This window comes from Manis pentadactyla, chromosome 11 (genome assembly GCF_030020395.1).
Source record: "Manis pentadactyla isolate mManPen7 chromosome 11, mManPen7.hap1, whole genome shotgun sequence".
In the NCBI taxonomy this organism is placed as follows: Eukaryota; Metazoa; Chordata; class Mammalia; order Pholidota; family Manidae; genus Manis; species Manis pentadactyla.
The window spans coordinates 123,439,746-123,455,655 of NC_080029.1; positions in this window are offsets into that span (position 1 = coordinate 123,439,746).

Sequence of the window (15,910 nt, forward strand, 5' to 3'; positions counted from 1 at the left end):
CAGACAGTGCTGGGCCCCCACTCCTGCCAGGCCCTTCTGGGACCGGGGCCCAGAAAGGAAGCAAACCTGGTCGCTGCCCTAAGGGTCCCACAGACAGGTTCTAGAACGCTCTCTAGATGGGAGGGGGCTGGGGGCGGGGTGAGACCAGAGAGAGGGTGGCAGCGTCCCTGAGAGAGGGATGAGGTCTGCATGGGGCACCTGGGGCTGGGGGGTGGATTGACGGGGATCAGGGAGGTAGAGAAGTAGGACAGACGCCTGAGTGTCCTCAGAAAAGGGTGCTGTTTGGGGGCCTCTGGTCATCACCAGCACCCCAAGGAAGAGAATCTGGTCCCGAAAATCGCAGCTCTTTGGTGACTGTTCCAGCACCTTGAAAACACAATTTGCCTTGAGGTCAGGGCAGCCGTGTCCCAGGCCAGGCCATGGCTCACGGCTCCCCATTTAAGGGGGGACCCCTCCACAAGCAGAACCTGTCCTGTTTTTCACGGTACTTGCATGAACACGTACATGGTATCTGAACACATGTAGTAGGTCCAAAGACTAAGAATAAAATGCAAAATCAACTGTCACAACATTAATTGCCACAACCAGCCACCCAGCAGGGCTCAGCAACTGAAGACACTTCACCCATTGTTTTGAGCCAAATAAACAACAAAAACAATAATAGTGACCACCATTAAGGGGCTATCACTACCTGGAGGGCCTGATCGATCTCGTTGATTGCTACCCACCAAGATGAGCTACGTCATTTGTGGGGTCAATGTAAAATGAAAATGAGGACAAGGAAAAGGTTGCTGTGGGGCAAATGGAAGCTCCTATGGTCAGAATCCTCCCCTGACCCTAAACTACTTGGTGATGTAACCGGCCTGCTGCCAGGCTCCTGCTCCCACAACCGTAGGCAATGAGCTGTTACTGACTGAGTCACTGTATAAAGAGCTCTGCCCAGTGCTCTGGGCAGAGGCAGAGATGGAGACCGACTATGAACCTGTAGACCGTTGGGCGCAGATGCAATTCTAGTGCTCGACCTGCCGTCATGAGAATGAGGCCAGGTATAAACCCTTTACCCCAAGAACGTTCCGGTGTCATTTCTCAGTTTCACTGAATCCATAGTGAACTTGCCCAGGGCTGAACCTCTCAGACAAGACAGTTACCATTAAAGTTACTATAATTTAAAGCTTTCTCCTTTCCCATATTCTCTCAACCTGTCTTGGTGCTTTATTTGCTGTTTAATGTTACACTCCCTGGGGGATGGAAATACTTGTGGGACAAGTGCCGTTCTGCGTGAGACCCACCAGCTATTGGGTTTCCTCTCCTCCCAGCCACCAGACTGTGTTCCCTCGCTGAGGAAGTCAGATGAGGCGTTGCCCTCCCTCACGCTGGCTGACAATCCCCAAGGGCATCGCAAACTCATGCCAGGGTGCACGGGTCACCGAGATCAGGAGTGGGCAGGTGACCCCTGAGTCACCTGCTGAATGTGCCGTGGTGCTGTCAGCCTAGGGCAGGGACAGCCACAGCCATGCCCACTCAAAGTGCCACCAGGCACCCTTGAGCCTCCCAACAGCTGTCCTCGGGTCCCTGCTGGGGGCAAAGGGTGGCAGTGGTTGCTAGGTTAGAGTGGGGATGGGGAGGCCGGGAGCCCATCGGGGGAGGTGGTGGGAGTCGAGGCCATACAGGAACTGAGGCTCTAGGCCCCTGATGCAGGCTTCATGCTCCATCAGGCTTCACTGACAAAACACAGAGTCAAAGATAATATGACTAAGAATTTCAAGCCAGCAGCTGCAGAGCATTGAGCCCCATGTGCAGGGTTCGTCTGAGCAACACTGCCTTGTGCAGTGGCACCACTTGCACACCCCTGAAGCCAACCCTGTTCACTACTATCTGTTCTCCACACAGCAGAGTGACACTTTCACACCCAAATTCTGTCATGTACCTTCCTGTTGCCACCTGGCTATGACCTCCCATTGTCCTCAAGACAATGGGCACGTCCTTACATGACTTATAGCCCCCCCATGATCTGGCCCCGGCCGCTTGTCACCCGCGTCTCATATTAGAAGAATCTGAAGCAGAAGCTTGGAGCCTTCTGGAGAGGGTAAAGGGTTGTAGAAAAGCAGACTCAAAACTCTTTGGTGGCATCCAGAAGGCAGAAGGACTTTACAATGAATTTCACCTGGAAGTGACGTTGCCTCTGCACCGAGGGGCATTTGCTTCGTCCCTTGCATTGCTAACATGCTGTCTCAACACCTGTCGCACTGCGGGCAGGCCGAGCGACTCATGTGCCTCCTTCCTCCCTGGAGTGGCAGTGTGCACCGCCATGATTCTGCGCAACGCTGTCAGGTGCCAGCCCACCTGAACTAGAATGTTCCGGTCTCTGACCGCTGTGGCCCACTGTTCTTGGGGGAATTACCTGCAGGGTTCCTCCAGGTGGCCAGAGCCACACACCCACCAGGCTGGGGCTCCCATTCTCAACTTCACCTTCCCCCACTGCAGTGCAGCCGCTAGCGTTTCTGGGGACATGGAAATGAGCAAGATACGGCTCCTGCCAGTCCCGTGGGAAGGCAGCCCAGGAAGGGAAATGTGCTACATGGCAGGACGGCCGTGTGCAGAGAGAGCAGCTCCTCCCACAGGAGGGGTGCTGGAGCCTGACTAGCAGGGAGCTCCCGGGGGGCCCACTCTCGCTGCGCTGGGCCCTGCCCGAGCACCCCACACGCCTTAGGGCTCACTTACGCCAGCAGGTAAGGAACTAAGGCTCGGAGAGTTCAGTTAATTATCGGAAAAGAAGGGAAGTCCTCTGCTGGGGAGGAAGTGCAGGGTGGGGGTGGGGCTCCCAGATGGTACGTCAGACGCCAGGAGACATCCTTGCCCCGGGTTCCTCCGTAGGCGCTAAGGGTGTGGCCCTCCGTGCTCGGGATGTGATCTACACTGTTTTTCAGTTTGCCCCAGGAAAGCAGTTGCAAAAAATAAGGCTTCTTCCCGCTCACATGCTCTTCCGAGTTGACAAGGAGCTTTCAGATTTACTAATGTGCAGCCACAAGAGTGTGACTGTGAGTTTCTAAGTACTGTCTTCAGAAGCTGGGGTGCTGCTCAGGATCCTTGAAAGACATCAGAGAGGTGCAAAGTGGCCAGTGAGCGGCCTGCAGAGCAACCTCAGGGGGAGCCGTGGGTATGGGAGAGGGGCTCCTTCAGTGAGGGCCCAGAACCACCACCAGCAGCTCACACGCCTCCTGAACAGTGGAGGGGCCCCCGGAGAGCGTCTGTGGGTTCTCAAACGGCAGGAAGGGTGCCTAACAGAAGCCCGGTGGGACTTCGTGAAAAAACATAAGGCCAGACCCCAACTTCAACCTGTTGACTCGATGGGGCCAGGGAATCTGCAGTTTTTAGGTTCCATAAGTGGGTCAGACATACTTGGATCTGAACTGCTGTTGCCTTACTGCTTCATTGTACAGATGGGGAAACAGACCCAGCGGAACAGAACAGCCGCCCCGCTCTGCTAGGAAATGCAGGGTGCGATCACCTCCCACCCCGGCCCCACCCCCACCCTTTCTAGCCTGTTTGTTTTGTGTTTTCTATTAGGGCAGCTTTCTCACAAAAGAGCTTCAGAACAGTTTTTGGGCATCCTTTCTCCAATTGAATTGGTTTCAGTTTAGTCAGAAAATGACTCGCTCACAGCAAGGCAAAGCTTGCTTTTGGCCCAGTTGGTGTTTAATTATCACTGTGAACCTGAGATTCAGAGACCAGAGACCTTAAACTTTACTCTTGGCTGAGTCAGAAAATCCCTAAGTCGAGACACGAGGAGGGGCCCGGGAAAACAGGCTGAAGGGACGGCATGTGCCAGGGCATGGAGGCAGAGGGCTCTGGCCACGGCCAAGGTGGTGAGCACCAGACTTGGAGACCGCACAGCAGGTCTGAATCTGAAACCCAGCTCCGTCCTGCCCTGGAGAGACTCGGTTTCCTCGCCTGGAAACAGGACGATGAGCTGAGCCTATGCATTTCTCAGGTTGCTCTAAGCTTAAAGAAGGTACTTCTAACATGCCTAGCTCGGCACTGCAGAACATGAGAAAGCACCGAGTCCCGATCCTGGGGGCAGCAGGCTGCCAAGCCAGGGTCACAGTGTACCCTGAGACCTGGCTTTGCTGCAGCCCACAGTCCCGTGTTCTCAGGCTCAGCTGGGAAAGCCCCCCTCCAGGCCTCCAAACAGCAGAACAAAGCTAAGGAGGGACCGGGAGCCTGGGCAGCTTGGGGAACCTGGCAACAGGCTCCCATCGGACCCAGGGCCCCACCTTCCCGGGCTGTAGGCACCCATCTCTCTAGTTCTCTCTCCAGCCCAGCCCTCAGTTCCTCCCTGGGTCACTTGTAAGAGGCACTTTTAATTTGTACATTTTTATTTTGACATAATTTTAAATTTAGAGAAATGAGTACAAAGAACTCTTGTCCCTTTTACCCAGATTCACCTGATCATTTACATTTTACTCCAATTGCTTTATTATTGCCTCTTTATTTTTATATATGCATATTAATTTCTTATATTATTTGAGTAAGATGGAGATATGGTATCCTTTTAAATTCTTCAGTGTGTATTTCCTAAAAAGGACATTCTCTTACATAACCACAGTATAATTTTCAAAATTAGGAGATTGAACATGGATACAATGCTATTGTCTAGGCTCAACTCCTCATTTAATTTAATTTCATCAATTGTAATGTCTTTTAAGTATTTTCTTCTCCTGGTCCCCTTCAATTTGTGGCAGTTCCTCTGTCCTTCCTTGGCTTTCATGATACCGACACAGGAAAATCGTAGGCCAGTTATTTTGCAGAATGTCTTTCCGTTGAGGTTGGTGTCAGGTCCTCTCTCATGATTACACTCAGATCGTGCATTTTTGACACAAGCACCACGTAAATGATTATGTGTCCTTTGCATCATCAGGAGGCATCTGACGTCACCTTGTTCCATTTTTGGTGATAATAAATTGATTACTCGATTGGGTTGGTGTCCACCAGTTTTCATCACCATAAAGTTACTATTTTCCCTTTTGTGATTAATAAGTATTTTATAGGAAAATTCTTTGAGACCACATAAACATGTAAATTCCATCCCTCATCATAACTTCACCCATGGATTTTGGCATCCATTGATGATTTTCTGACTCCATCCTTGCATCTGTGTTTATTAGTTGACATCCTAGCAAAAGGAAGAGTGTTCCCCTTTCCTCATTTATTTATTCATTTACTTACATTAATGAGGACTTGTGAATTTCTGTTTCATTCATTGGGTTATATAATCTGTTAGTACTGTTATTTATTCTGATGCTCAAATGGTCCCGGACTTGGCCAGTGTGAGCCCATTTAGGGTGGCTTTCCGATGAAAGACACTTCAGGTCCCTCTTGTCCGTTACTTGTCCCCAGCTCTGGAATCAACCTTTCTCCAAGGATCCCTGGTTCCTTTCAGTAATGAGTCCAAACCTTTTGCTCTTAATTCATTGCTCTTTACTTCTTGTGCCCCAGAAATGGTTGGAGTAGATTTTGAGAAGAGAGTCAAAGTTTTGTATGAGCAGGTAAGCCAAGAGGTTTTAGCTCATTGCTGATATGGAGCTCCTGAGAGTAGTTTGATGGAGCCTGGAGAAACATGAACTCTTTCATTGTTATTCTCACTATTAGTAATAACAAATATTTCCATTCATTCAGTGGCACTCATGAAGTTCCCACACTATGCCAGGCTGGGAAGAGGCAGGGCCAGCTCATGTAGGCACGATATGCCAGGCTGAGGATTTGGACTTCAATCTAAGGACACTAAGGGGCCCTGAAGACCTTGGAGCTAGGGGGTCCCATCTCCCTTCTTTCCTTGAAGACACAGGGTATGTCTCTTTCTAGGGCTGCCTCCTCACTCCCTGGCATCAAGGCCTTATAGCCAAATCCCACAGAAATGAGCAGAGGAGACAAATAATGTTCTTTATCTTGAACACAACTGGAGAATTATCTGCCACCCACTCCCAGCAGAAAGCACATTGCCGGGTCCAGGAGCTACAGTAGAGGGAGGGGAGGGAAGTGGTGACATTTGACACGCCGGACATTTCAAAATTGCCAGGCAAGAAAATCAGGAACCAGTGTGCTCAGAAGATCCGACTCTCCTGACTGGGACTCCCTTGGCACACACACAATTATCTGTTTAATTTTCTTCCCCCCGTCCACATTTTCAAAGCACCTGGGCAAGACACAGGTTTGCATCCTCTAAAATTTCTCTCCCGCAGGGCTGCCCTGTAAGCTGAGCAGGTAGTTCACTGCCCGAGGTGCAACAGACACGAGGGTGTGCTGCCCGGGCCCTTCAGGGAAGCTTCAGGGAGCATGGTCAGCACAGTCTCCAGCTGTCAGTTCCTTTACAGGCCGCCACAGATGCGGAAGGCCGTGTCGCCTGAGGCTGCATCCTTCCTGGGACAGGCTAAACGTGGTGACTGATAAAGGCAGAAATACAGAGGCCGCTCCCTCTAGATGCGATGCCGGACATTCCCATGAGCAGCATCACTCGCTGCGGTGCTGGGTTCGCTGACGACTTGTTCAGCCTGCTGCGTAAGTCGACTTCCCTCTGCCCGGTCCTGCTCTCTCCCCGTTCCCTTCACCGGTGTGGGTCTCTAGTAAACATCATGCACTCCAAACTTGTCCCAGTGCCCACTCTTGCCGACCAACAAAGGGCATCCAGCCACGGGGATGAGTGAGAGCTGAATCCGGAGCCTCTTCCTCCAGCCGAGCAGAGTGAACATGGAACCTCATCGGCTGAAGCTGGCACCATTTCCTAAGTCTCCTCGCAGCCGCTTGGGGCTCCGGCGCCCACTCTGCTCAGGCTGCGGTCAGTCCCTCTAGGCAAGCCCCTTTCCTCTGACTTCTGCCCTTCCCCTTTCCAATCTTCCAGAAAAGTCTTCCCATTATTCCAAGAGAGCCGGGGTAGTTCTTGTCTCCTGTCTACAGCAGAGAAACTGTTTGGAAGGTATTAAAACTTATTCAGAGGGACAATGGGGAGTCGTTGGCCTCTTCAGGGCCGTGCCAGGCCAGAGGATGTCTGAGACAGGACACCCAGAGACTTCTGTAGATGGATAAAGCAGTGCCTGGCAAGGAAGAGGTTCTTGTCCAAGGCCACACAGTGAGCTGGACACAGAACCAGGCGTTGGGCGATTGGTCAGAACCCCCCATTGCTCACTCCTGCCCTTGGGCCAGCCTCTGGTGACCTGGGACCTGGACGTACCCTCATCCTGGTATTGAAACAGCTCTTTCCTTCGGATCTTGTCCCCTCGGTCATGACTTTTCCTATGGGCCCCAACCCTCTCCTGCTACCCCTCCCTCTTCCCGGCTCACCATCTCAGATCACTTCCTCCCTCTGTTCTGCCCCCAGAGCCCTTTGTTCACTTTCTCTGGCCTCTGGCCTTTGCCTCTCCCCGTGGTCTGAAGAGCTGGTGGGGGCCCTTGCTTGGCCAATGTAGGGGCACACATACTTGGGTTGGTGGGGGCTGGAGCTGAGGCCTCACCCTGTGCATCAGCTTCCCAAGTCCCTGACTGGGAAGTGTCACACTGTCGCAGTGACCAATTATTGTACTCCTACTGTGTGCCAGACACTGAGCGATATGCTTCATATTCACAGTCTCTGGTCCTCTCAAAACTGCCAGAGGATAGCATTATCACCCTGTCATGCTATCCTCGGGAGGGAGAGTTGACACGGCCAGGGCTACGTGATAAGGAAGAGGCTGGGGCTAGAATCCCAAGTCTGTCTGGCCCAAACCCCTACCCCCACCCCATCGCTCTACTGTGACTCCATACCTCCAAACAGACCGGAGGGCCCACCACACCACACCTGCTGGGTTATACACCAAGAAAGCCATTTCAAGAAGTCACCTGGCAATAAGTATCAAAGGATCACTGAGGGATTTTAAAAAGTCGATACACTATGACCAGGAATTCCATGACTAGAAATCTACTCCAAGGAAATAACAAGAAACATGGGAGACAATTCATGTACAAAGATGTTTGTGATGGTATTATTTATCATAGAAAAAAAATACCTACAAACAACTTAAATGTCCAAATCTAATTAAATTGTGGCATTGTTCTACTAAAAATGCACATAGCCATTGAAAATATTTACAAAGAGTTTAATAATAATATGGGGAAATGTTTATGACATAATGCCAAATAAAAATAGCAGCTTATAAAATGATGCATACAGCTCAAGCTCAGCCATGAAAATTGTGCTCTGCACAAGAGAAAAGGGAGGCGTAGGTCTTTGCAACCCCACATCTGCAGGGCTCCCCTGCTTCCTGCACGTGGCTCCAGCAGCAGTTTCCGCTCTGACGGTGTCTCCTTGCCTGCCTGTCCCCCCGGATCGTGGGCCTTTCAGGTGGGGAGCCACTAGGTCTCAGTCCTGTGTGATTGCGCAGCAGGCAGGCCAGAATCAGATCCTGAGCGCACACTCCATCCACACCTGCGGTATGAATGAGTAAATGAAGGAAAAGGATGGATGGTTGGGAAGGTTGGCCCAGGGCTCTGGTCGCCCACTTTCTTGCAATCAGTCTAGTGATTGGCAGGATCTTAGATCTGCCACCTCCTGTCCTGGGCCCAAAGTGGACTTGATTCTCTCCTAAAGCCTTTAGCAGCTTTGTCACCTGAGAAACACAATGGCATTTCCCCTGAGCAGTCCAGGATGCCAAACAATGGGCATCCCGTCCCCCTGCACCAGGGGCACCAGACCTGCCACTCATCAATGGGCACCTTCTGTACGTCACTTCCTCCATTCCTCACAGCCCTAAAATGTTAGAACCATAAGCTCCCGTTAACATTCACGGGCACTAAGACTCGGGTTGGCACTTACTCCAGCTCTTACAGCTAGGAAGGGCAGGACAGGGATCCAAATTTGTCTTTCTCCAAAATTAGAATTGTCACAGTGGCCTGGGGCAAGTTCCTTCTCGCATGTGAGCCCTGGCACCTCCTCTGGACAGAAAGGCTGCTGACTCAGAGGGCTCAGCTCTCCCTTTGCACCACCAGAGAGAGCCGTGATGATGAGACAGCCTGACTCATACCCTCAGCCCCTGAGCCCCTGGTGGCAGCCTGGTGCCCACAGCTGGGATCCGTAGTGCTGCAAGCCCATGGAGGGAGGCCATGTCTACCAACAGCCGGCAGGACAGCCTCGGGCCGGAGAAGAGCTCCTGCTCCTCCTCGGACACTGGCACAAAGACCAAGAGCACCAGCTGCTGGCCACTTGCCCCTGCCTTAATGCCCCTAGGCTGGCATCTGAGCATTGTGGGAGGGACCTCGCACTGGCTTCACTCAGCTGAGCTCTTGTGGCCAAGGGGCTCCAAGGAACACAGTCATTTCTCCCTAACCGCCAAAGCACATCCTGCTTGCAGGGGAAACCATCATAGTAGCAGCCCACTTCTGCACAGAATCCCCAACCCACCGTAGCCCAGGACAAGGATGGCAGTCCCGTTTTACAGGTGGGGATCCTGAGGTCCGGAGAAAGACAGGAGCGCTCCATAACCACCCAGCTGGTAGGTGGCAGAGCTGGGACCAAGCTGTAGTTCTAGCCTCTCAAGCCAGTGTTCAGTGCTTCCCTACCGGAATCTGTGTTTGTCCCATTCACATGACACACACTTACTGTTTATTAATCCCTGCCACAGGCAGGACACCATGGAGCTGCAAAATGGGCAAGACATATTCTCTGCCCTCGAACGGTTCCCAGTTGAGTGGAGCAGAGGAAGACGGAGATCTTGTGCAGGAGGTTCGTAAGTGGGGTAAAGAAGTCCAAGGGATGAGGTGCTGGAGCAGTGGCTCAGCAAAGCTGCCCAGGAATGGCCAGCATGGAGTGAGACACCTGAAATGCCTGTTGAATGAAAGGGTGACTGCTTGAATGCGTGCATTGTTTTATTAACCAAGTGGAAAGGGGAAGGCAGCAGGGGCAGAGAAACAGCCTGAGCCAAGGTGTGGCGGAGGAATGAGCACACACAGCACAGTACACATCTGAAAGAGGGGGAAATAAAGCTCAAAAAACCCAGCAGGGCCCATTGTAATCGCCAGACCAAGAAGCCTCAAAATCCCCTGCAGGTAAGGGTTGCTGCTACAGAGCACACTTTTAGACCGTTTATTGGGCAGCAAAACTGAACAATCAGGAAAATAATGGCAGCTCTGGTGGATAGGAGTGAGGGTCAGGTCGGAGGCAAGGACGCAGGTGGGGGTTCTGGAGGGGCACAGGGCGGCTGGGCCAGGGCCCGGATGGGGTGGAGGCGGGGGTGGGGGGGACGGATCTGAGAGCAGGGTGGACGGCCTGGCTCCCGAAGCTGCTCTCCTCTGCTCCCAGGTGCTGGGGCTCCCTGCTAGCCAGCCTCGGGGTCACCCCTACTGGGGGTCAGTCCTGCCCCAAGAGAGGAGGGTAAGAAGGCCTCCGGCAGCACGTCTCATCAGCTCTGGCTGGTAGTCAGTTTCCCATCTGGATAAAACACAGTAACACCCTGAAGAGCCTGGCTGATGCCTGGCACACAGCGGGCACTCATCCTACAGTGGTAGCCCTAGACCCTGAGCTGTAACTTCCGGACCCCATAAATGCCACTTCCTCCGGTGGTGAGACCCTGCCCCAGACCGATGACACTGGAGTTAGGGCCGTGAGGCCCAAGCCAGACTGCTCACGGCCCTGAAAGGTGGAGCCACCTGGTTTCACGTGCACCTGGGCTTGTCCCCACTCTCTTGGCCCTGCCTTCTGGACCACATGGCCCCCAAGGCTGGAATAGTGGAAAGCGGGAGGGAGACGTGAAGCCAGATAAACCTGGGTGTAAAGTTGGCTCTGTCTCTGACCAGCTGTGTGTCCTTATCAAGTTACCTAACCTCTCTGAGCCTCATTTGTAGAAAGGGGCCAACAATACTCCTATAACACGATGCTCATTGGGGCTTCTCAGAGTTTCAGCTGATGCCCAAAGATGAAGATGAAAAAAAAAATGTTAGGAGACGCCCTGTGCTTGCAGGGCAGCCAGAGGGTCTCTAAATAGGCCCTGCACGGACAGCCCATCGCCCACCTCCAGCTGCACACAGAGTTGGAGGCAGAGAGGTGAGGAGGAGGAGGATTTCAAAGAGAGTTTCTGGGAACGCTGACGCTCTTCTCTCTTCCTGGAGATCCAGAGAATCAACGGCATTAGGGCTTGGTCAGTAGATCCCTTTCTCCCATTCTCATCTGCTGTTTCTCAGCTCTGCTTCCCCGGGGGCTGGTTCTGCTCTCACGGCAGGACGGCAGGACCTTCCTGTGTGGCTGCCCCTGGTTCCAAGGCTTATGCCCTCGGACGACAAGGGGTGTGGTTCTGGCTCAGCGGCCCAGCAGAAGTTTCCCGCCTGACTCTCCTTTGCCTCATTTGGATCAAGTACCCATCCCTGAACCAATCACAGTGACCAGGGTGGGGTGAGGTGCCCTGATTGGCCAGATCTGTGTCACGTGCCCATAGGACACCCACCCCACCCCACCCCCGACCCCCCAACCGCGGATCCAGAGTAGAAGACGGAACTGCCAATGCTGTACAGAGGGGGCAGAGGGAGCTGGGCGGGGGGAAACCTCCCGTGATTCACTGCTTCAGCCCGGGGGAAATACTCGCTCAGCGCCTCCTTTGCTGATCCCAGATCTAAAGCAGCCCCTCCGCCCCGTTAGTCTAAATCTTGATGCCACCCTCCCAATTTCCTTCATTGCCCTGCTCTTTTTGCAAGAATTATATCTTAATATAATTACATTATATAGTTACATGTAAAATAATATAAAATTAAATAGAATAGACAAAAACGAATAATGATAAATTAATAGATAATATAAATAAAATAAAAATTATATATAAAATTATATAAAAACATAATACATTTTACTATTTGTCTCCTCTCCTCTCCAATGTGAGCTCATGACAGTAGGAGTCGCGCATCTGTCATTCACAACTGCATCCTGCAACTAGCACAGTGCCTGACATTTAAAGGAGGCTTAAAGAATAGCTGTGGAATGAATGAGTGAATATTACTCTCACGGTGGGTGCCCTTTCCCCAGGCTGCAGCCAGCTTACAGGGTCTGCCACCCCATCCCCCCGCAGGCTGCCCCAGGGGGCACTCACCTCCCCAGCCTCCCACCCCCCAGGTTCACTTGCCTTGCCTCAGGCTGCCCTTACCTGGCAGTCATGCCCATGGGACAGGGGTTCGGAAGACAAAGAAAAGTCCTCTCCCCTGCGTCACCCTTCCACCACTTACTGTGTAGTGGCGTCTACCGTACACAGAAGCTGAAGGTGTGTCTTCCTGAGATAAGGCCACCCCGGGCGCCTACCAGGGAAGATCCCTGCTCTCCTGCCAGGAAAGAGAGGAGGCAGGACGGAACTGCAGGACGAGGCAGCGGGGGTGGGGGAGTGTCAGCCCCTCCTGCTCTGCATTTGGAAGGATCTGAATGAGCAGGAGACGCTCCTGAGCAAGGGAGAAAGACGGTGTTACTGCAGCAAGACGGGGAGAACCAAGCTGCACCCCAGAGGAGGTGCCCAGTCTTGGATTCTGCCAGAGGCCAGTATCCCTCGTCCTCCCCAAGCCTTCACCTGAGTGGTCTTTACCATAGCCCCCCACCCGCACCCCGCCTCGCCCCCTCACCGCCCGCACGCTTTTGCTTGGGAGCTGCCCTTGGGCCTGGCGCAGACTCTGAGATGTTGGAGGAACAGCGCCCCCTGAAGGCCAGAGGGGTGGAGCAATGGAAATCAACCAGGACTCCCTGGACCCCAACTCGGGGCTTGAAGAGCTTCGTGCCAGTGCCAACCTAGGCATTTCTGAATTTTGTTCAGTGCAAAAAGCCTGAGCTTCCTGTGGTGGCTTCAGTCCACAGTTAGTGAAGCTGCTTTCCACAGGCCAGCCCAGGGCGCAGGGCAGTGCGTAGGCGCCACCGGATACCGGGGTGTCACTGCTCAAGTCTTCTGCCTGCCTCATTCTGCCCCCAGGTCTCTTCAATCTTCTGGTGAGAGGTGGCTGTCCCCCTACCCTGAGCTATGGGTGACGGCAAGCTTAGTTTTGAGGACTTGCAAGCCATCTATGAGCAAATTCTTCAGAAGCATTGGACCCTCTCAACTGGAACCCTGATGACTTCTCCTGGAGCAGAGGACAGGAGACTGGCTGCTCCTAACTCCAACTTCCCTACCGCAAATCCTGTAGTTCTGCGAGTTAAACCTGGTGTATAGGGCAGACGGGAGGCGCTATGGCTCTTCCGATTTCCAGAAGAGGTTTTGGCATTTGGTGAGCCGGCAGGTTTCCATACTAAAGCTTCCATCGCAGTTCTCTGACCCAGAAATTCCGTTCCCGTGCCCACGGTGGGAGGAGGAGGGGCAGCCTGCGAGTGTGTCTGCCGGGAGCGGATGACCGAACACGGCCAGGACAGGCAAGCAGGCTCAGCAAAATGGGTGCATCTTAAAATCAAAGTGGGATTTTATAGCACAATACCATTTCCATACATTAATCATACAGGCATAAGTGTGCGTTATTTTTGACATTGTGCTATTATTGCCTCTGATGTTAATAAAATAAGCACCAATACATAAAAGATTCCAAAAACTTGATTTTCAGGATACAGGGGAATATATTTTCATCCAGAATTTGGACAATAACTTCATAGACCAGCATGATTGTATAACATCTCTCCTACATTAAATTATTTTTAAATCTGCAACTTTGGCATATTTCATATAGTTGAAAGGCATCTCAGTGGTTAATCTCAATAAATCAGTACTATTTTTAATGTACTTGAAAATTCTACAAACTGACTTAGGAATAATATACGTAAGTGTAAATGTAAATATATGTGTTAATTACAATATATTTATGCTCCCCAAATCATTTTTCATTTTCACATTGCCTGGGCCCTGAGTTTGGTATAACATGCTTAGCCTACACTTGGATAAATATTTGGTACTGTATTTCTGCTTATAATTTCCCCCTTATATATAGGAAAAATACATAATGTTCCAAGTTAAAAAAGTATACTCACGCAAAACACATGCATGGACACACGCAAAAAAAGACATGCACTAAGTACATCAGAATGCTCATCTATAGTGGAGAGGGGGATGCAAGGACACGGTGGGATAAAAGGGAATTCATCAATTCAAAATCAAGGAAGGGGGACTGACCCAAGGATGATAATGTGCTACTAAGGCTGAGTAACTCAACCTCCCTGCTGGTACCTGAGGGCAAAACAAATAAACAAAAATCGCTGCAAAGCTCCTGTCTCCAGGCCAAGGCCAAGGCCATCTGCTCCAGCTCTGGGTTCCAAGGTCTTCCAAGAGTTTGAACCAAAAACAGAGTGGCCTATGGTTTATCACCCACCAGAGACCCTGCACTCCATAAAATTCCAAGAAGCTTGTGGGGGCAGGTGGTCAAAGCTCAAGAAATTTCACCCAGAGGACTGTTAAGACTGAGAGAAGCGCCCCCTAGAGGCCAGAAGGGTGGCCAGCGGTCACTAGAGTCTGTGTCTGGTCTACCTGAGTTGCACCAAAGCTTCAAGAGAATGAAACTGGGACGTCTATTCTGGCCCAACTCAAAGCCCGTGACTGCCCAACAGCTCTGGCTACGAGCAGTGTTCAGGCTGCCATGGCTGTGAGGCCAGGACCGGGCTGGACATGTTCCTGGCAGAGCACTGGTCAGCCTGAAGCCTGCTGTGCCTTTGGTCCTCTACATCCAGCTTCTAAAAGAAGCAAAATCAGCCAGGATTCCACGGAGAACCAAGTCTCAGATGACACAGAGTGCAGCCTTGCTTACCGAGCCCTGAAAAACTGCTGGCCATTTATTTCTGTGATTCATTCTGTATTATCTCCTCCTGTGGTATACAAGCCCTCATCAAAATTATGAAGAAGGCAGACTTGGGTGGAAGTCTGTCTCCTACTGCAACTCCAGGGGGGAAAAATCCTGGGGCAAATACCTCTAAAACCGAAATCAGTCAAAGGGAGAAATAAAGTTAAGAAACTCTTTTATCGGGAACAAGACAGGGATGCCCACTCTCCCCACTGTTATTCAACATAGTACTGGAGGTCCTAGCCATGGCAATTAGAAAAAACAAAGGAATACAAGGAATCCAGATTGGCAAAGAAGAAGTCAAACTGTCACTATTTGCAGATGACATGATATTGTACATAAAAAACCCTAAAGACTCCACTACAAAACTACTAGAACTAATATCTGAATTCAGCAAGTTGCAGGAAACAAAATTAATACACAGAAATCTGTGGCTTTCCTATACACTAACAATGAACTAACAGAAAGAGAAATCAGGAAAACAATTCCATTCACAATAGCATCAAAAAGAATAAAATACCTAGGAATAAACCTAACCAAGGAAGTGAAAGACCTATATCCCGAAAACTACAAGACACTCTTAAGAGAAATTAAAGAGGACACTAACAAATGGAAACTCATCCCATGCTCTTGGCTAGGAAGAATTAATATCATCAAAATGGCCATCCTGCCCAAAGCAATCTACAGATTCAATGCAATCCCTATCAAATTACCAACAGCATTCTTCAACGAACTGGAACAAATAGTTCAAAAATTCATATGGAACCACCAAAGACCCCGAATAGCCAAAGCATACCTGAGAAGGAAGAATAAAGTGGGGGAGATCTTGCTCCCCAACTTCAAGCTCTACTACAAAGCCACAGTAATCAAGACAGTTTGGTACTGGCACAAGAACAGACCCACAGACCAGTGGAACAGAATAGAGACTCCAGACATTAACCCAAACATATATGGTCAAATAATATATGATAAAGGAGCCATGGACATACAATGGAGAAATGACAGCCTCTTCAACAGATGGTACTGGCAAAACTGGACAGCTACATGTAAGAGAATGAAACTGGATCATTGTCTAATCCCATACACAAATGTAAACTCCAAATGGATCAAA